General features: G+C 39.4%; 1 protein-coding gene across 6 annotated transcripts in view; it reads right to left on the minus strand.

Moving 5' to 3' along the window:
- Positions 1-10,667, minus strand: part of PHF3 (PHD finger protein 3) — a 103,982-nt gene extending 93,315 nt beyond the window's left edge. For 3 of the 6 annotated variants that reach the window (XM_027093342.1, XM_027093329.1, XM_027093377.1), the window contains exon 1: positions 10,560-10,667. The gene's annotated coding sequence lies outside the window, so the exon portion shown is untranslated. Of the gene's footprint in view, positions 1-9,698; positions 9,820-10,559 lie in introns of those variants that run through there. The other 3 variants (XM_027093366.1, XM_027093350.1, XM_027093334.1) reach the window with 2 other exon arrangements.
- Between the last annotated feature and the right edge of the window lie 11,827 nt (positions 10,668-22,494).

A 22,494-nucleotide genomic window follows, 5' to 3' on the forward strand; every position in this document is an offset into this window, starting at 1 on the left:
TAGCTTACATGCATTCTTTATAACATTTAGAGAAAACTGTGAGCTACAATGGTGATGAAAAGTCAGGAAAAGTTTTAATTTCCTGAAACTATCTGATCTCAGTACCTAAGAAAGGCTCAATTATCATATATCACCAATACTTCCACTAATACATTTTTAGGTTCCAAAGAAATTTTAGTATAATAAATTTCTGGTAATTAAAAATAACTTACAAAAACATTACTAAATATTACATTACTAAATATTAATTACAAAATTAATCAGCTAGAACTATCAACAAATTTGTTTATCTGAATATGCTGGAATCCAAAGTTTACCACAAGCCGAAACAACCTCCTCTTCAGAGTTGCATCCCAGATGAAAAAAAGGCAATTCCAGCTCTAGAAACAAATGGTTGACTTTCCTTATAAAAACAATATGCTGAATCTACTGACAACACACTCATTCCCATAGCAACACAAGTCTGGGAAATTCTACAAACTTCACCTGAGGTTAGTCTTTCTGTTGCACCAACTTCTGCCTGTGTACATTTAAGTGGTGGGGACATTCACAACATTCAGAAGGTACAGTTAACACGGCTCGAAATCACCTAGCTATACCGAAAACCAGCCCATTCTAAAGGGTGATCTAAATGAGCAATATATTGTTTTTTCAATGATACTATTAGTGAATCTTTTACTAAACTCTTTTACTAAAACGTGCCTTCAGAGCCTGTGGCATATTTTTTAATCTCGATAGCAGACAATATTTAGTCTTTAAAGATCAATTTTTAAAAAAAAAAAAGTAAAGCACACTGTAAATAAGATGGGTGAACCTAATTTTCCAGTATGGGGTGGGTTTTTTTCCGCCAAAACTAGTATGACTTATATAAAGTGTGTTGCCCTGGATTAAATAAACAGATTAGCATAAAAGCGTCAAATGTTGAGAAAGACTGGTATAACAAAGTTACGTTTCTTTAATACCTTTAATTTATTCAAAAAGTGTTCACTAACCAGGTACCATTGTGGAAGACACCTTTAATATGCCAATGCAACTGGGGATCTTACAAGACAAAATATGGTATAAAGCACCCCAAACTTATGGGTCCAAAGAAAACAACTTCTACAGAACTGTTCTGTGAAATTGTTATAAATTGGTAAGACTGAATTTTCTTAAGTCGTTCCAACAGGCTCTGGAGCCAATTCCAAAGGAAGAATGCCCCAAATCACAGTATACAGCCATATCGCAAGATTATCTTAAAAGTGCAGTGAATGGAAATATAAAACAGTCATTTATTTTAAAAAATCAGTTTTAGATATCAAGTGCTCAATATATCAAAATTAAAACTCTCCATGCTAAATTGTAAAACAAATGTTAGCCAATTGTAGAAATATTAACCTTACTTTAACACGAACACACTAATCTACTAAATGCAATGTGGTATCCTGATTTGGGTCATGGAACAGAAAAAGGACAGTAGTGGAAAAACAAAACTGGTGAAATCAGAATAAAGTCTGGAGTTTAGTTAATACTAATGTTAATCTCTAGTTCTGATAAAGACATTAGTATTATGTCAGATGTAACAATCAAAAAACCTAGATAAAGGGTATATGGGAATTCTACATTATGTTTGCAATTTTTCTATATATCTAAAACTACTCCAAAATAAGGTCTTTAAAAAAAAAAAGAACACTAACCTAAAATACAATGTCCTGAAATACCTAGCCATGTAGACAGACAAAGATAATCGATCTAATTGAGAAATTTAAGAGACGATTCAGTGTCTCTGTTAAACAAACTGCTTGATTTAAACAAATTCCTGGCGGTCCAGTGGTTAAGACTCTGCGCTTTCACTTCTGAGGGCCCAGGTTCAATCCCTGGTTGGGGAACTAAGATCCCACAGGCCACGCAAAACAGCCAAAAAATAAGTAAATAAATAAACAAACAAATTCCTGATATTTTACTGAAATTTTACACTGAAATTTTACTTAAATGCTTCCTTACATTTGGCATTACAAATTTAATAATTAAAACAAAGGAACTCATAACCCAAAATCAAGTATGGACATATAAACAAATACAACATATAAACATCACAACAAAATATTAAAGTGTCATACTGAAGGGCTCTCAGTACCACAGAGGAAGGTAAAATCCATGAGGCCAAGAAAGGCTAAGCAGGTGACATGTGAGATTGGTCCTAAAGGTCCAGAGGCTACTCCAGGCAAAAGAACAGCAGGTGCTAATTATGAATGCCAGAGTTTGGTCCTAATGGACCATTTAGAAAGACTCAGAATACAACTAAAAATAAGTATCAGTACTAACACCCTGAATAAAATTTAATCTGAGTCCAGAGGTATTTCCCACTTGCTTCATCTGTCACTCAGAGAATTATACTGCAGCCAAATTTCATTTACACTGATAAAACCAGTGTATATTGTTTTCTAAGTGTTTCGTGTATGAATAGAATGCAAAAAGATTTAGAAAACACCAACAGGGGAAAAAAATTACACTTCTACCAAAATCCCCTTTAAATTAAGAGCAAACTAAAATTGACTACCTCAACTTCTCAAAAACATCCTGAAAGTAAAACTATGCACTTTATCATATCTTCCTTAAAAAAACTGCACAGAATAAGCCTACCAATAAGTCACTAAAGCTATCGAAGGTGCACGTGCGCGTGTGTATGAGTATGTTGGTGGGGGGACAAATATGTATCAGGAGATTATAAAATCTATGAAGAATAATTAAACACTGTAATAGTGATGGGAGGAGAGCATTCTATGTAAGACAGTAAATGAAGGCCTTGCTAATAAGAAGGGCAACATGTGAGCCAAAACCTGAGATGAGGGAGTGATCCACGCATAAATGGGGAACAGCTATTCAGGCAAAGACCTAAATGCAAAGGCACTGAGAATGGAACTGCTTGTTGCCTTCCGACCCCTACACCATAGATTAAATTAAGCTCTCAATTCATCAGGCATGCTCACTATTAGCAAATTTCTAACAGGCAGTAGTAGGAGCAGTAGGAAAAAAAAAAAGGTACCACTACTAAAACAATGATAATATATAAAACTTAATGTGCTCTAACTTCAGAACAGGCAACGGTCGACATGCTTTACATTAGTTCTCCATCAGAGCATCAGAGGTGATTAAGCCTCTCCAGAGGACATCTGGCTTAATTCGAAAATGGAGATATTTTTGGTCATCAAAACTGGAGGGCATGCTACTGGCATCTAGTAAACATACTACACTGCACTAGGAAAGCCCCACCACAAAGAATTAGCCAGCCAAAAAACAGTGCTGAGGTTAAGAAACTCTGCTCTACATTTATTTATTCCTCACAACAATGCTATATTATAATCTTGATTATACAAAAATAAATAAAACTGAAATCAGAGAGGTAAAATTACTTGCTATAGTAAGTGGTGGAGCTGAAATCTGAACGCAAAAATTTTCATTCAGAAATCAATGCAGGGCTTCCCTGGTGGTGTAGTGGTTGGGAGACCGCCTGCCGAGGCAGGGGACGCGGGTTCCTGCCCCGGTCCGGGAAGATCCCACATGCCGCGGAGTGGCTGGGCCCGTGAGCCATGGCCGCTGAGCCTGCGCGTCCGGAACCTGTGCTCCGCAACGGGAGAGGCCACAACAGTGAGAGGCCCGCGTACCGCAAAAAAAAAAAAAAAGTCAGTGCACTTACCACTGTCCTGCATTATCTCCTCACACAGCTAAATTCACTATTTATTATGTGCCAGGCACCGTGCTAACTACAATGTATAATGTCATTAAACTTCACAGCCACACAATTAAGCAGCTGTTATTATTCTTCTCAATTTATAAGAGAAAAGCTAAAGCTTAGCAAAGTTACACCCAATATTACAGAATAAATGACAGAGCTAGAACTCAAATCCGCTGACACAAAGGTCAGTTCTTCACCACCATGATATAACAATGTTAAAGATGAATAAGTTATCCTTCCAAGACAAAGTCAAGGAAAATCACTAAATGGTTAAGACATGTGGTGTAACACAATTCTAAAAAGTACAATTCTAGAAGCAATGCAACCTCATCACCTGCTCTACACACCCATTTCAAATTCTGGTCCAGTTTCATTGGTTAGAATCTACCAGCAAGACTACATAAGAAAAAACAAGGATCGTTAACTTTGTTTCTGAATTTATCAGGTAAAAAGAATACATAAGAATCCAAGATGACTGCCATACTAAGACCAAAGCAGACCTAAGAACCTAGAAAAAGAACTATCAAGTACAAGTTGAGACTGGCAAAAGCAGAATTACTTAGCCATTAGTAAGAAAATTACCTTCCAAGTTTACAACCATTCCCTATTGTCATTATGAGAGGCTCTAGCAGTTTGGATTAACCACAGAAACAGTACAAGTCATCAACACTATGGCCTAAGTGATAACAGACCAAGCTAACATGTACTGAGCATGTACTATGTGCCAGGCTCTGTGCTAACTATACTGTATGAGAATCTCATTGGTTTCTCACAACAACCCTGTGAGGTAGGTGCAATTATTACTTCTATTTTGCAGAGGAGCAAACTGAGGCCCAGATCATTGTGTAGGTCACATACCCAGGACAGATGTACCTCAAAGATACTGCAGTGTCGGTTCCAGACCACCACAACAGAGTGAATATTGCACGCAATAAAGCAAGTCACACCAATTTTTTGGTTTCCCAGCGCATATAAAAGCTATGTTTACAATATACTGTAGTCTATTAAATATGCAATAGCATTATGTCTAAAAAAACAATGTATAAAACTTAGTTAAAAATACTTTATTGCTAAAAAATGCTAACCATCATCTGAGCCTTCAGCAAGCTGTAATCGTCTTGCTGGTGGAGGGTCCTGCCTCGATGCTGGTGGCGCTGACTGACCAGGGTGGTGGCTGCTCAAGGTTGGCGCAGCTGCGGCAATTTCTTGAAACCAGAAGACAATGAGGTCTGCTGCAATGACTGACTCTTCCTTCCACAATGTCTCTACAGCACGACACACTGTTTGATAGCATGCTACCCACCGCAGTACTTCTTTCAAAATTGGAGTCAGTCTTCTCAAACCCTGTAGCTGCTTTATCAATTAAGTTTATGCAATATCTAAATCCTTTGCTGTCATTTCAACAATCTTCACAGCATCTTCACCAGGAGTAGATTTCTTCTCAAGAAACCACTTTCTCTGCTCATCCATCAGAAGCAACTCCTCATCCATTCAAGTTTTATCATGAGATTGCAGCAGTTCAGTCCCATCTTCAGGCTCCACTCCTAATTCTGGTTCTCTTGCTACTGCCACAACTACAATTACTTCTGCCACTGAAGCTTTGAACCCTTCAAAGGACTGGAATCAACTTCTTCCAAACTCCTGTGTATCTTGATATTCTGACCTCTTCCCATGAATCACGATGTTCTTAATGGCATCTAGAATGGTGAATCCTTTCCAGAAGGTTTTCAACTAACTCTTCCCAGGTCCCTCAGAGAAATCAGTATCTATGGCAGCTATAGCCTTACAAAATGTATTTCTTAAAAAATAAGACTTGAAAGTTGAAGTGACTCCTTGATCCATGGGCTGCAGAATGGATGTTGTGTGAGCAGGCATGAAAACCATTCATCCCACTGTCCATCTCCATCAGGGCTCTTGGGTGACCAGGTGCATTGTCAGTCAGCAGTGATATTTTGAAGGGAATCTTTTTTTCTGACAGTAGGTCAACAGTGAGCTTAAAATATTCAGTAAACCATGTTGTAAAGAGATGTGCTGTCGTGCAGGCTTTCTTGTTCCATTTACAGAGCACAGGCAGAGTAGATTTAGCATAATTTTTAAGGGCCCTAGGATTTTCAGAATGGTGAATGAGCACAGGCTTCAACTTGAAGTCACCAGCTGCAATAGCCCCTAACTGGAGAGCCAGCCTGTCCTTTGAAACCAGGCACTGACTTCTCCTCTCTAGCTATGAACATCCTAGATGGCATCTTCTTCCAATAGAAGGCTGTTTTGACTAAACTGAAAACCTGTTGTTTAAGGTAGCCACCCTCATGAATTATCTTAGCCAGATCTTCTGGATAACTTGCTGCAGCTTCTACATCAGCACTTGCTGCTTCACCTTGCATTTCTATGTTACGGAAATGACTTCTTTCCTTAGACCTCATGAACCAACCTCTGCTAATTTCAAGTTTTCTTTCTGTATCTTCCCACCTCTCTCAGCCTTCACAAGATTGAAGAGAGTTAATAAGGCCTTGCTCTGGGTTAGACTTTGGGTTAAGAGAATGTTGTGGCTGGTTTGATCTTCTTTCCAGACTACTAAAACTTTCTCCGTAACAGCAGTAAGGCTGTTTCACTCTCTTCATTCCTGTGTTCACCGGAATAGCACGTTTAATTTCCTTCAAGAACTTTTCATTTGCATCCACAACTTGGCTGTTTGGCACAAGAGGCCGAGCTTTTGGCCTATCTCGGCTTCCAACATGCCTTCCTCACTAAGCTTAATCATTTCTAACTTTTGATTTAAAGTGAGAGACACGGACTCTTCCTTTCACTTAGACACTTACTGGCCATTGTAGAGTTATTAATTGGCCTAATTTCAATATTGTTGCATCTCAAGGAATAGGGAGTCGCAAGGAGAGGGAGGGAGAGAGGAACAGCCAGTCGGTGGAGCAGTCAGAACACACACACATTTACAATTAAGTTCACCATCTTACAGAGTTGTGATTTGTGGTGCCCCAAAATAATGACAATAGTAACATCAACACCGATCACAAAACACCCGTAACAAATATAGTAATAATGCAAAAGTTTGAAATATCGTGAGAATTACCAAAATGTGACAGAGAAGACTCAAAGTGAGCAAATGCTGTTTAAAAAATGGGCGGCGGCAATAGATTTGCTCCATGCTTGATTGCCACAAACCTTCAATTTGTAAAAAACGCAGTATCTCCGAAGCACAATACAAGAGGTACGCCCGTATACCCAAACTGGAATCCAGGCAGTGAGATTCCTGAGCCTGCACTTCTAAACTACTATACTTTATGCAGTCTACATTCATAACACACATCAAAATACTGGAAACAAAGTGACATGCCCACTTCCAAAATAAATTGGGAAATATGCACTTAGCCACTCCCTACATATAAAAAATAAAATGGCTGTCCTCAGTGTATATAGAACAAACAGCAGTTTGGAAGTGATCGACCACAAACTTCACAATTTATTTTCAAAAACTACAATTTTAGAATGGTTTCATGTGGCCATCTCATACAAATTATGAGTGAATTAAAACTTTAGCTTTTCTGTACAATCTACTAAGCCATTCAAAATTTTCCTAATAAAGTTAGACTGTGCCAAAAGATAAAACTTCAGGATACTATTTTGAAGTTTTTGCTTAACTATTTCTCTCCATCCTCTCTCCATTATACAAACGATCATAAAACTTTTAATCCCGACCATTAAAAAATGATCGATATTAAATACACGATGCATGGCCATAATTGTCCAGTCTATACATTTGGCAATTCCTCACACAATGTGTTTTGTAACTCTTGAAATATCTTCCTCTTTTAACTCTTAATACAGTGACTTAACATCTCATGTCTGAATCTGGTTTCTCAACCTAGATTATGATGTTCCTGGAGTGTACAAACAGCACCTGGGTCTCAAATATTTTGAATCAAATCAATACTGTCAATATCATTCGCTGTGTAATCAAAGGGCAACATTAAGAGAGAAGTTTTTTTGCTGTTCTTAAAAATGCAACAGCATCAGAAATGTGTAACTACTTGCCAAGTCATTTTTTGTAGTTAAAAAATAAATTGTCTATGCTTCTGAAAAGATACTCCAGGATTCTCAGAGGGTGCTCAAAGAAGAAATGAAAGAAATAGAGCCCAAGATGTACTGTTGCAGAAAAGAAATCCAGCAACCACGTGTCCAAAAGAATTGATGAGATGTAGATGAACAAAAATATTTAGAAGTCAGCACTCCAAGAACCTTGCACTCCCTGACACTGTGTGGTGGTAAGCCACAAACCTGAAATGCTAATCAATAAACCTCATTTCTTCATTAAATATAATAAAGATCTTACCTCCAGACAAAAATTATTAAGTAAAAAAGATTTCGTGAGAAATCTGTGTAAAGAAAAAAATAATAAAAATAGCACATTTAAGAAAGCAAACTGGGCCTTCCCTAGTGGCGCAGTGGTTGAGAGTCCGCCTGCCGTTGCAGGGGATACGGGTTCGTGCCCCGGTCCGGGAAGATCCCACATGCCGCAGAGCGGCTGGGCCCGCGAGCCATGGCCGCTGAGCCTGCACATCCGGAGACTGTGCTCCACAACGGGAGAGGCCACAACAGTGAGAGGCCCACGTACCGCAAAAAAAAAAAAAAAGAAAGCAAAATGTATCACAAAGGCAAGCACCAAGTTACCATGTCAAGGAAGATAAATAATATCTATATTTTAGTACCCCAAAACTAACTTTTATCAAGAAGTTTTATTAGCATGCTATTATATGTCAAAAATTATCAACCTTCCCTGATTTCAATACTCAATACAATTCAAATTTTAATATTATGGTCTTAAATGATTAACATAAAGACAACTTCCTTTCCATTTTTCTATCCTGAAAGTTGCTTCGGACCAAAGCTATTTTTCACCTACATTTACACAAACCACTTCTCATAGTTTGACTTATCTGAACATGCAACAGATGAGTATATCACAGGATAAGCTAGACAGTTATCTGAGGTCTATCCCAACAGCACAGAATGCATAACTAATTCAGTGTGATCGATAAGGAAGTTCACTATCCTCCCAAAGTATGTAAAAGCAGTATAATAAATTATATTTTCAAGCTCTTCAGTAAATGGACCTACAAAACATGCACGGAACAGGGGAAAACTTGTCCCATCACTAACTCATGTGTTATCCTTCTCACAAATCTCCCATACAGCTACCAAATAAAGCTTAAACTCTAAGGCTGTAGTTCTGCATACTTAACAACTGGCTCACTTCAGTTGAGTGTCTGTCTTTCCGCTGCTAAGGAACTGACTGAACTGTGTGTGGCTTCATCAGCGCAATGATAGCTATTAAAAGTACTTCCTTAAATTCTGTTACTATCATGGGGAAATGGAGTATATATTTTAAAATAGTGATGATGAAGATGCTGATGGAGAGAAAATTCATTATCGTAATATATGGCCAGTAAAGAGAACTGGGGAAAAATAATAATTAAGAAAGGTCTAAGTGGTAATGACGGTTAAGTAATCACTATCTGAAACAATAATCTTCACAACACAACACGTTTTATGCTCTGGAATGAAGAGACAAATTCAAAAACAAGAATGCTGCAAAGATTTCCTGGTTCTTTGACTAGTGTCTCTACCAGAGAAACATATCTACCAACATTTTCACAATCCCAAACACTTCATTCAATAATCAAAAAATGGTAGGTAATGAATGAGTAATGGAGACACAGTTTTGGAAGATCTCAAACAACCAGTTTAGAAAAGCGAAGACAAGTTAGAACCCAAAACAGTAACTAAGTAGAACAATGTACTATCTAAGCACTCCCTAAGTAGCTGACTGTATCTCCACCCCCCCACCCCAAAATAACGTGCTAAAGTTCGTATTTGCTAAGGATCAGCTACCGATGTTTCATTTTAAATTAAGCATCTCTACATGTGATGAAGATCAAGACTAGGAAGATAGTAAGTCGTTGTTGCCACTTACGTTAATGACTATTCATGATCATGTTCTGCAAACGATTCCTGAGCACCAATAAGCACACACTCAAATTACTTCGAATCACGGTCTTCGAAAATCAGCATTTAAAAACTCAAAGATGGGGAAAAAGTCATCGGACCCGGCAATACACAGCTGGGGAAAAGAAGGGGCACTGGACTGTGCGCGGTACCAACATTCCCTCCCTTTCTCCCTCCTCCCCGCCCCCCGGGTCAGGTGATCAGTTATTTAGCACCATGAACACCCACGTATCGACAAGTGGCTCATTAAATTACACGTATTATCGAAGGCCAGATTCCTGGCTTCTCATTTCAAACTATGCAAAAGGAGTCGACAGTTTGGGTCCTGAGCACAAAAGCGCGCGGTCGCAGGAGGGTGGATGGAGCGCCGACTCCTCGTCCCCACCAGCGGGCACCCGGCTCGGTTTCGCGGCCAAGGCCAGAGCCGGCTGCCGGGCCGGGGCCCAAAGCTCGATGCCGAAGGGCCGGGTCGGGGCCTGCGAGCTGGGCCTCCCCGGCAGCGCCCGCCGTGCCGCCCGGCCTGCGCGCCCGCGCGGCGGCGCACTCACCCCGAGGCCCGGGCGCGGAGCCGGCGGGGAGGCCGAGGCCCCGACCCTCCGCCCGGCGGCCCCGCCACAGCGGCCCAAACGGTCCCGGGCGGCAGAGGCGGCGCGGGCGGGCCGAGGGCGGCGCGCAAGAAGCCGAGAGGCGCCTTCCCGCTGCTTCCCGCTGCGCGGGAGGAAGGCGCGGAGTGCGGCCGCGGGAGGGCGGGAGGCCGCGGAGGCGCGGGGCTGGGGTTGGGGGAGGGGAGGGCCGCCCGTCGCCCGGCCGCGGCCGCGCCGCAACTCACCAGCTCCGCCGACGAGCGCTACCACTGGCAGCGAGAGGAAGATGGTGGCCGCGCCGCCGCGGAGGAGGGGGCCGGCTACGCCGAGAGGGGGTACGCGCAGGACGCAGGCGTCGCTGCCACAGCCTCTGCTTCCTCACGGCCCGGGCGGCCACTGCGGAGCACGCCTTCCCGTTTTCCGCGCCGCCCTCCTTATCCTCGTTGCAGCCGCCGCCGCCCAGGGCCCGAGGGTCGCTCGCCTTGTGGGGACCTTGCGGCGGCGCAAGACCCCGCAGCCATCGGCGTGCGGCGACGGCGCGGGGGCTGGAGCGGGGTCGCGTCACGTGACCGCACTGTTTACCGTTCCGGGGCCGCGCCGCGCCTGCGCGCTGCGAGCCTCCCGGGCTTCCGAGGGCGCGGCACCGCCCGGGGCCGGGCTGAGGCTACACACAGTTGCTTTTTCTCGGTTGTAGTAACCGCTAAAGCTTCCTGCTTAATGTGATATTGATGGGCAGATCTGCTCCCCCTTAGGTGCTTTTTACGAATTGTGTGTTCCAGAATGGCGGGCGAGGGTGGCGCGGACTGAGCCCCTTCCCCACGAATCCCTGCGGGCTTTGCACCGCAGTCCCGTCGTGAATCGCCTCGCCCTCGTCGTTCTCCTGTTAGCGAGCCGGTCTGCGTTCAGGACTCAAGCTGCCTCCTCCAAGAAATGTTCCCGATCTAAGTCAGCAGTTCCCAAGTGTGGCCAGAGAATCTCCGGAGGGGCCCCCAAGCCCTTTCAGAGGGTCTCCAGTTCTTTTGCAATGGCATGTGTATAAGGCCCAATTTTCTTCATCTCCCTCAACCGAAACAACGTGTAGCAACCGATTTAAGGCAGAAGCAGAAAGGAGAATCCAGCCATTCTCCGTGAAGCCCGACAATGCAGATACTTGCAAAAATTTAAAACAATGCCACTCTTTCATTAAATTTTGTTGGTAAATGTATTTTTCATAATAAATATTTACGGTAACAATGAATTTCGGTTTTTTTAATGTTCTTTATTGTTCTTAGGTTTAATTTCTAAGACGGTAAATATGAATACATATCACTAAACCATATAAACAAAAACTCTTGGAAGTCCCTCAGTAATTTTTAAGAGCGAAGAGGGGTTCTGAGACCAAAAAGTTTGAAAACCACTGGTTTAGGTTATGTGCCTCCACAGCAGCTTGGGCGGACCTCTATCTCAGCCCTTAACAAGCACTGTCGGGTAATTGTGGCTAGTCGTTCCCCAGACCAAGACGAGCCCCTTAAGGACCAGGAATGTTTCCTAACTGCAGGGACCATGACAGTACCCACTAAAAAATGATAGCCAGCCAGCACCTGCTGTGCTCTTCTAAAACCTTTACTTGTTGATTTAAGCCTCAAGCCAGCAGCAGGCCACATTGTAGGATGCAGTGCCAAGTAGAATAATAGCTCACAGGCATGTGGTGAAGATCTGTTCTGTACTTTCTCCAGTCTTGTGGCATTTCAAGCACTCTCCAAACCAAATGCTCTTCCACAAAGGAGGTTTAGATTGTCCTAATTCTGGAATCCTAGAATTCAATCCCCTCTCTTGATTCATCAATCCCTCAGAACCTTGTTTTACAATCTCTCTTTTTTAAAGTGTTTTTCTGAGAAAGGAGAATACAAATGAATAGTCAAGGGTTTTTTTCACTTGCAATGTCTAGGATGAATTGCAAAACTAAATCTAACTTTATCTTTACTCTTCTCCTGGACCTCAATGTGAAATTTGCAGAAGTCATTAGAAAAGAATTTTGTCAGAAACAAAATTCCACCCTAAAGGAATTCAATACGGTAGAGCTTGAATGGAAAATCATTAGACGGAAAATCCCCTTCGAGGAGCTGGCGGAAAACTTGTCTTGTTAGAGAAATTTTCATAAATTTATGAAAAAACAAAATGGAAGTAAGAAATATAGGAACCATAAGCCTGTCACATTTACAAAACAAAAATTTCTATCCTTAAAAAGCCAACCAGCTTGCCACAGAGCACGATGTTTTAACTCTGTTATTTTGAACGAGCCAAGGGCCCAGGTTCACATTTGTCTTGCTTTTTGCATCCAGATGTAAACACAAACTATGTCTCTTTTACCCAATCCATACAAAGGTTACTAGAAGAAAGGACCAGCATAATAATACTGGGAACAGCTCTAACTTAATGCATGACGCTGTTTTAGTTAAAAGACGTTTTGAAAAATCAGATTGTATTGGTAATATTGAAAACTACAAATTAACTTAGGAAAATTAAATATGATAGAAAACAAGACAACTAGCAATAGCAAAAACTGACAGTACATTTATAAATGACTATAAAGAAATGAAAGAATGAAAATTGACAAAATTTGGATTTTGCAAAATTGAGCCTGGCAGAAAGTGTGGCCATGGAAGACAGCTCACGATGCAGATACGAAGGTTAATTTTGGCATAAAAAGTGCTTGTCATCACTAAAACACTGATCCCTACAGTATCATCAGAGTAAAGATGGGGAAAAATTGAAAGAGTTAACTGCAATGAACAGAAAATCAGTAAAAATATTAAATTTATTTAACGGGGTTTTCTCTGGAAAATACTTTCTATACACCAGACACACTTTCAAGTTAGTTTAAGAGAGATGTAAATGTTTTTATTCCTAAACATGGGATCAAAACAGTGGGGTTAAAATATCCTGAACTCATTTTACTGAGATCATCATGGAATTTAGAGGCTTCGTCCAGAACACTGTGCACCTCATGATTGACGGGCTTGCTCCCTTCCCACACTTTCTCTGCCTGCTTTATTCAGAAAGATGGCTCCCAGCCACTCAGGCTTTCAGCAGCAAACAATGGGTGAAGAGGAATTGCATGCCTCATCCCAGGGTGAATAATTTGCACAGCATACCAGAGTTCAGGGAGATCTAGAGAGCGTGGGTCAAACAATACCATAAAGCTTTTCCATGCACCAGGACTGCACAAGGTATAAAAGAAGCTTTGCACACTTCAGCAACTCTAAGGTACAAGGAGGGAGCAAAGAGAGACGTGAGACACCAGTTTTCTAACCAGTTGTGTCCTTAACGATCCATATGACTTACCTCTCCCAACGCCTCTACAATACTGTCCCTGCCAACCCACAGCTATTACATTTATTTGGTCCTTTTTTTAATCCATTCCATTGTGCACCCCCAGTGGGTTTCAGAAATAAAAACCTTTCTTCCTGGCCTCAAGGAACTCAGAAGAGTGAGAAAGATGGGCCAGTGGACAATTACACTGCAACCTGGTAAATGCTTTGACAGCAGGTGGCACATGAGACATGTATTAGTGCTCTACCTGGCCCGGAGTGGGCAGAGGGCATTTCTGACAGAGGGGATGCCTTCCAGGGCAAGAAAGTACCAGCGAATCTGCTGCGTTTCAGGAATTGCAAATGATTCATTTCCTGGTTGGACATATTGTAGCCATGAAAATAATTTAAATTATTTTAACAAAGAAGGTGTGATAATGTCCCTCAGTGACAATGTCACCTCCCTACTTGAAATCTTTCATGGTTCTCCGAAATAAAAAGAATAAAATTCAATATGGCCATCAGGATCCTGTAGGATTGGTGCTTCTCCAGCTCCTCAGCCTCCTCTCTCCCTATTCTCTACTTTTATAATTTATGATACAGCAACATGTAATTTCTTGCTGTTTCCTACATACACCCATACTGTCCCTCAACCTGAAGTCTTTGCTCCTGCTGTTACCTCTGACAAGAATGCCCTCCTCCCAACTGACCCCAAACATCCCCACAGTTCCTCCCACCACTTTATCTAGATCGCTCCTTCATCCTTTTAAGATGCAGTTCAATGATAATTGTCTGAATCCATCACACTTAATGATGAAACATTAGAAACATCCTCACTCAAGCCAGGGATGAGCAAGGCTCCTACTATGACCACTGTTATTCAATATTAGCCAATACAAAAAGGCCAGAAAAGAAAGAACACATAGATACAGGAAAAGAAAAGACACAATGACAGTTATCTGCATATGATATAACTGCCTACCAAAAAGAGTCAATTAAATGACTACTAGCAAAAAGGAGTTGCCTGAGTACTAGGACAGTTATTAAAAAATAATAGCTTTCCCATTAACATCAAATGCCAATTATAATACAATTGGGAAAATAAATTCCAACAAAAATATATGACACTTAACCTAACAAGAAAAAAATGTGCATTTTTTTCATGTATGCAGAAAAAGAAAAACTATACTTAAAAGGAAACTTGACCCAGAGTAGCCAAAACTATTTTGAAAAAAAGAAGAAGAAAGTGGGAAGACGCACACTTCCCAACTTTAAAACTTACTATGAAGCAACAGTAATCAAGATAGTGTGATACTGACATAGGATATACATATTAATCAGTAGTATAGAACTGAGAGTCCAAAAATAAACCCATGGGTAATGGTCAAGTGATTTTGAACAAAGATCTCAATATCATTCAATGGGAAAGAATAGTCTTTTCAATAAATAGTACTGGAATAACTAGATAGACATGTGCAAAAAAATGGAGTTGCACCCTTACCTCAAACCATACACAAAAAGTAACTCAAAATGGATCAAAGGCCTAAGTGAAAGGCAAAAATTATAAAACTCTTAGAAGAAATCATGATGGTAAATCTTCATGACCTCATATTTGGTAATAGTTTCCTAGATATGACACCAAAGCACAAGCAACAACAACAACAAAAATAGATAAATTGGATTTCATCAAAATTAAAAACTTCTGTGATTCAAAGGACACTATCAAGAAAGTGAAAAGACAACTCATAATGGGAGAAAATATTTGCAAATCATAAATCTTATGAGATACTTGTATCCAAAATATATAAAGAACCCTTACAACTGAACAATAAAAAGCAAATAACCCAATTTAAAATGGACAAAGTATCTATATATGCATTTCTCAAGGAGATATAAAAATAGCCAATAAACATATGAAAAAATGCTCAACATTAGTCTTTAGGGAACAGTAAATCAAAACCACAGTGAGGATGGACCTAGAGAATATTATGCTTAGTGAAATAAGTATACTGTATGATATCATTTATATGTGGAATCTAAAAAATAATACAAATAAATGTATGCAAAACAGAAACAGACTCACAGATATAGAAAACAAACCAATGATTACCAAAGGGAAGAGGGAAAGGGAAGGGACAAAGTAGGGTTAGGGAATTAAGGGATACAGACTACTATGCATAAAATAGATGAGCAACAAGGATATATTGTACAGTGCAGGGGAATATAGCCATTATCTTGTAATAACGTTTAATGGAGTATAATCTGTAAAATTCCTGAATCACTATGCTGTACACCTGAAACTAATATAATATTGTAAATCAACTCTCCTTCAATTAAAAAAAAACAGTGAGATACTACTTCACACACACTAGGATTTCTATAATCAAAAAGATAGATAATAACAATTATTGGTGAGGATGTGGAAAATCAGAACACTTGTACACTGCTGGTGGGAATGTAAAATGGTGCAGCTGCTTTGGAAAACAGTCTGCAGTTCTTAAACTTAAACATAGAGTTACCATATGACCCAGTAATTCCATTCTTAGGTTTATACACAAGAGATATGAAAATATATGTCCATGCCAAACCTTGTACATGAATGTTCATAGCAGCGCTATTCATAAGATCAAAAGGTGGAAATAAGGTAAATGTATGAATAAACAAAATGTGGTACATCCATACAATGGACAATGGAATATGATATGGTAATTTTAAAAAGTACCAATATGTGCTACAACATGGATGAACCTTGAAAACATTATGCTAACTGAAAGAAGCCTGTCACAAAATACAAAATTTATTTTATGAAAAGGTCAGAATAGGTAAATCTATAGAGTCAGAAAGTAGATTAATGGTTGCTTAGAACTAGGAGGGGAAGGGGTGACAGAGGGGTGATGGCTAAATGTTTAGAGTTTCATTTCAAGATGATGAAAATGTTCTAAAATTGACTGTCATAATGATCACACCTCTCTGTGAATCTCCTAAAAACAATTGAATTATACACTTTAAATGGGTGACATATGGTATGTAAATTTCATCTCAGTAAAACTGTTACTTTTTAAAAAGGAAACTTAAATAAATGAAAACATATACTATGTTGTAGGTGGAGAAAAACAATATAATAAAGATGCCAATTCTTCCCAAAATCACCCATGAAAGTGTTACCATTCCTTTTTTAATTTGGCAAGAGAATTTTGAAATTAATCTAGGAGAATGGAAGAGCTAATATAACTATCACAGTTAAAAAAAATGGCATGAGACTGTCTGGGGAACAGAGAGATGGTCAATTAAAAGAATAAGGACAGGAACGGGAGACTGGGGATTTGCTACTTAATGGTTACATGTCTGAGCTTTCTATTCTTTTCCATTGATCTATGATTATGGTTTTCTGCCAGCACCATATTGTTTTAATTACTATAGCTTTGTACTATAGCTTTGTAGAAGCAGGAAGCATGGTATCTCCAGCTTTGTTCTTTTTTTTTTTCTCAAGATTGCTTTGGAAATTTAGAGGGTTTTTGTGGTTTCATACAAATGTTAAGATTATTTGTTCTAGTTCTGCAAAACATGTCATGGGTATTTTGATAGAGATTGCATTAAATATGTAGATTACTTTCAGTAATATGGACATTTTAACAACATTAATGCTTCTAATCCCAAACACAGGATATCTTTCCATTTAATGTAACAATGAAAGGATATTTATTGTGTGTCATCATCATCCTTTACTCTGTCCTTATCTACTGATGCCCCAATCAACCCACCCCAGCACCCCCCCCCAGGCACCAGGCATCAAAGGGAGTGGAGACTGAACAGCCAGTCTCATGAGACTGAACACCTTTCATGAGCCAGGCCCAGTATAGTTTTGTCCCAATGCTTCTGTAGACAGAAGCCAAGGGAGCTGTGTTCAATAAAGGAATCTGAGAGAAGTGAAGGTACAAAGCTCAGCTCCATTGGTACCAGAAGACCAAGTGTGGTGTAGAAGGGTTGGAGTCATTTCATCCATTTCTGGAGCAGAACACAGATGGCTTTAGCAACTACCAGACTTCAGGGGATGTGGTGCTTTGTTGGTAACTTAAGGGTCCACAGTTTTGGAGGCTCTGAGAGACGTGACCTTAGTCCAGCCATCACCATTGTTGCAATGCCTCCCTCTCTCCAAATACAATAGTAGTGACCTAGTAGGTAATGAACGTGAGGAAAGTGGGGGCAAGATAATAGCAGAAGACTGAGCTCACGTGCAGATTGAGTCAAATACATTTAAACCAAAAACCTTAGCCATTGACATTTGTTATGGAATAGTGAGACTCTTGCCTCCCCAGCCTGTTCCCACTAAAGGTGGCAGGAGGGATATTTGGTTCAAATATGTTATCACTCCCTAGAGGATGAGGAGGTCAAATACCTGTACATTAAAGATGGGCTGGAGCACCCCAGCTCCAGCTTCTGCTGGGGTAGGAGGAAGTGGGCATCACTGTCATGCTATAATGAAGTATTTAGACATGCACAGATTAACATTTTAGGCAAACAACAAATGGCTGAATGGTAAAGTTAATATTCAGCAAAACTGGATGCCAAACCAAATGATACCATAAAAGAATAAACTTCTATGAAACAGTAATTAATCTGAAATTTTAAAACTTTTCATTGTTATTAGGTTTATTATTAGTTCAATTTTAACAGTTTGATATTACAGTGCAGGAAAAATCATTACTCAAACACATCCACGATGTTGCTCTTATGGTCACTCTATGTGCATTTGTGAGAGGACATATCAAACGGGGGTTTTGTGATAATTTACTTTCACCTGAGATCGTTAGAGGAGCTACATACGTTTATGGCCAGGTCTGTCAGAGTAGGTACTGCTGACTCTGATGCTGCTGCTGGTGGGATTGTGATTTCCTTCCTCTCCAGTAGTAACTGACTAAAGAAAAGATTTTGTTTTACTTCTGGGCTTGAAGATTTGGTTGATGTTTTCAATATGTGCATATTTTTAAGACCATCCTATGATATAAAGCTTTGTGAGCTAACTCAAAAAGATGTTTCTGATTATTTTCAGAAGCAGTCTGAAGATTGTTGTTCCCTTCACTACAAAGATACAATAGGCAAATCAAAAATGTGGAAAATTCTACAAGTCAAATTACAGAGTTTCTTCAACAAATTAATAACATTAAAAAAAAAACTAAAAATGGTGCAAATGAACCGGTTTGCAGGGCAGAAATGAGACACACATGTAGAGAACAAACGTATGGACACCAAGGGGGGAAAGTGGCAGGGGTGGTGGTGGTGGGATGAATTGGGAGATTGGGATTGACATGTATACACTAATATGTATAAAATAGATAACTGATTAGGACCTGCTGTATAAAAAATAAATAAAATAAAATTCAAAAATTAATAAAAAAGAACTAAAAAGGAAGAAATATATTGATTAAAAGAAATTTTAAAAACACACAAAACAAATACAAGGTGTGAATCTTCTTTGGATTCTTATTTGAACAAACTAATAATCAATTGAACAAACTAATACCTGGACAAACATAACTAAACTATAAAAATGCTTTTAAAGTAATCAGGAAAAATTGAACATAGACTAGGTATTTAAGGCATTTTAAAAATTTGGTTGTGATAATGATATTTTTTTCTTTTTTTAACATTTTTATGTTATCTTGGAGTATAGTTGATTTACAATGTTGTGTTACTTTCAGGTATACAGCAAAGTGATTCTGTTATACATATAACTATCCTTTTTCAGATTATTTTCCCATATAGGTTATTACAGAATATTGAGTAGAGTTCCCTGTTCTATACAATAGGTCCATGTTGATTATTTTTTATATAGTAGTGTGTATATGTTAATTCCAAACTCCTAATTTACCCCTTCTTCCCATCTTTCCCTTTTGGTAACCATAAGTTTGATTTCAAAGTCTGTTGAATCTGTTTCTGTTTTGTAATAAGTTCATTTGTATCATTAATTTAGATTCCACATATAGGTGATATCATATGATATTTGTCTTTCTCTGTCAGAGTTACTTCACTTAGTATGATAATCCACAAATGGCATTATTTCATTCTTTTTTATGACTAATATTCCATCATATATATATGAAACATATTTTCCCTATCTATTCATCTGTTGATGGACATTTAGGTTGCTTCCACATCTTGGCTATTGTAAATAGTACTGCAATGAACATTGGGGTTCATGTACTTTTTCAAACTATGGTTTGCTCCAGATATATGCCTAGGAATGGGATTGCTGGATCATATGGTAGCTCTATTTTTAATTAATTAATTTTTTTATTTCTTAAATTTTTGGCTGCGTTGGGTCTTATTTACTGTGTGCAGGCTTTCTCTAGTTGCAGCAAGCAGGGGCTACTCTTCGTTGTGGTGCACGGGCTTCTCCTTGTGGTGGCTTCTCTTGTTCTGGAGCATGGGCTCAAGATGCATGGGCTTCAGTAGTTGTGGCACGTGGGCTCAGTAGTTGTGGCTCACAGGCTCCAGAGCACAGGCTAAGTAGTTGTGGCACACGGGCTTAGTTGCTCTGCAGCATGTGGGATCTTCCTGGACCAGGGCTCAAACCCATGTCCCCTGCCTTGGCAGGTGGATTCTCAACCACTGCGCCACAGGGGAAGCCCTCTATTTTTAGATTTCTAAGGAAACTCCATACTGTTCTCCATAGTGGTTGTACCAATTTATATTCCCACCAAAAGTGTAGGAGACTTCCCTTTTCTACACATCCTCTCCAGCATTTATTTTTTGTAGACTTTTTGATGATAGCCATTCTGACTGGTGTGAGGTGATACTTCGTTGGAGTTTGGATTTGCATTTCTCTAATAATTAACTATGTTAAGCTTTATTTTTTTTCTTTTTTGCGGTACGCGGGCCTCTCACTGCCGTGGTCTCTCCTGTTGCGGAGCACAGGCTCCGGACGCACAGGCTCAGCAGCCATGGCTCACGGGCCCAGCCGCTCCGTGGCATGTGGGATCTTCCCAGACTGGGGCACGAACCCGTGTCCCCTGCGTCGGCAGGCGGACTCTCAACCACTGCACCAACAGGAAAGCCCTATGTTGAGCATTCTTTATGTGCTTTTTGGCCATCTTTTTATGTCTTCTTTGGAGAAATGTCTATTTTGATCTTCTGCCAATTTTTGATTGGGTTGTTTGTTTTTTTGATATTGAGTTGCATGAGCTGTTTGTATATCTTGGAAATTAATCCCTTGTAGGTCACTTCGTTTGCAAATATTTTCTCCCATTCTGTGGGTTGTCTTTTCATTTTGTTTATGGTTTCCGTTGCTGTGCAGAAGCTTTTAAGTTTAATTAGGTCTCATTTGTTTGTTTGTCTTTTTATTTTCATTACCCTAGGAGGTGGATCCAAAAAGATATTGCTGCAATTTATGTCAAAGGGTGTTCTGCCTATGTTTTCCTCTAAAAGTGTTAGAGTATCTGGTCTTATATTAAGAACTTTAAACCATTTTGAGTTTATTTTTGTGTATGGTGTTAGAGAATGTTCTAATTTTTTTTTTTTGCATATGGCCATCCAGTTTTCCCAGCACCACTTATAGAAGAGACGGTCTTTTCTCCACTGTATATTCTTACCTCCTTTGTCATAGATTAATTTACCATAGGTGCGTGGGTTTATTTCTGGGCATTCCATTCTGTTCCATTGATATGTAAGTCTGTCTTTGTGCCACTACCATACTGTTTTGATTACTATAGCTTTATATTATAGTCTGAAGTCAGGGAAGTTGATTCCTCCTGCCCCATTTTTCTTTCTCAAGATTGCTTTGGCTATTCAGGGTCTTTTATGTTTTCATACAAATTTAAAGATTTTTTGTTCTAGATCTACAAAAAATGCCATTGGTAATTTGATAGGGATTGTATTGAATTAGTTAGTGTACAGAAATGCAACAGATTTCTCTGTATTAATTTTGTATCCTGCAACTTTACCAAATTCATTGATTAGCTCTAGTAGTTTTCTGGTAGTATCTTTAGGATTTTCTATGTATAATATCATGTCATCTGCAAACAGTGATAGTTTTACTTCGTATTTTCCAATTTGGATTCCTTTTATTTCTTTTTCTCCTCTGATTGCCATAACTAGGACTTCCAAAATTATGTTGAATCAAAGTGGCGAGAGTGGACATCCTTGTCTTGTTCCTGATTGTAGGGGAAATGCTTCAAGTTTTCAACATTGAATATGAGGTTGGCAGTAGGCTTGTCATATATGGCCTATATTATGTTGAAGTATGTTCCCTCTATGCCCACTTTCTGGAGAGTTTTTATCATAAATTGGTGTTGAATTTTGTCAGAAGCTTTTTCTGCATCTACTGAGGTGATCATAGGGTTTTTATTCTCCAATTTGTTGATGTGGTGTATCACATTGATTGATTTGTGGATATTGAAGAATCCTTGCATCCCTGGGATATATCCCACTTGATCCTTTTAATGTATTGTTGGATTCAGTTTGCTAGTATTTTGTTGAGGATTTTTGTGTCTATGTTATCAGTGATATTGGCCTGTAATTTTCTTTTTTTGTGTATCTTTCTCTGGTTTTGGTATCAGGGTAATGGTGGCCTTATAGAATGAATCTGGGAGTGTGTCTTCCTCTGCAACTTTTTGGAAGAGTTTCAGAAGGATAGGTGTTAACTCTTCTCTAAATATTTGGTAGAATTCACCTGTGAAGTCTTCTTGTCCTGGACTTTTGTTTGTTGGAAGTTTTTTAATCACAGTTTCAATTTCAGTACTTGTGATTGGTCTGTTCATGTTTCCTGTTTCTTCCTGGTACAGTCATGGGGGGTTGTACCTTTCTAAGAATTTGTCCATTTCTTCTAGGTTGTCCATTTTATTGGCATATAGTTGCTTGTAGTAGTCTCTTATGATCCTTCGTATTTCTGTAG

Source organism: Aethalodelphis obliquidens, unplaced genomic scaffold (genome assembly GCF_003676395.1).
Source record: "Aethalodelphis obliquidens isolate GAN/ISIS:26980383/991018 unplaced genomic scaffold, ASM367639v1 scaffold3, whole genome shotgun sequence".
Taxonomy (NCBI): Eukaryota; Metazoa; Chordata; class Mammalia; order Artiodactyla; family Delphinidae; genus Aethalodelphis; species Aethalodelphis obliquidens.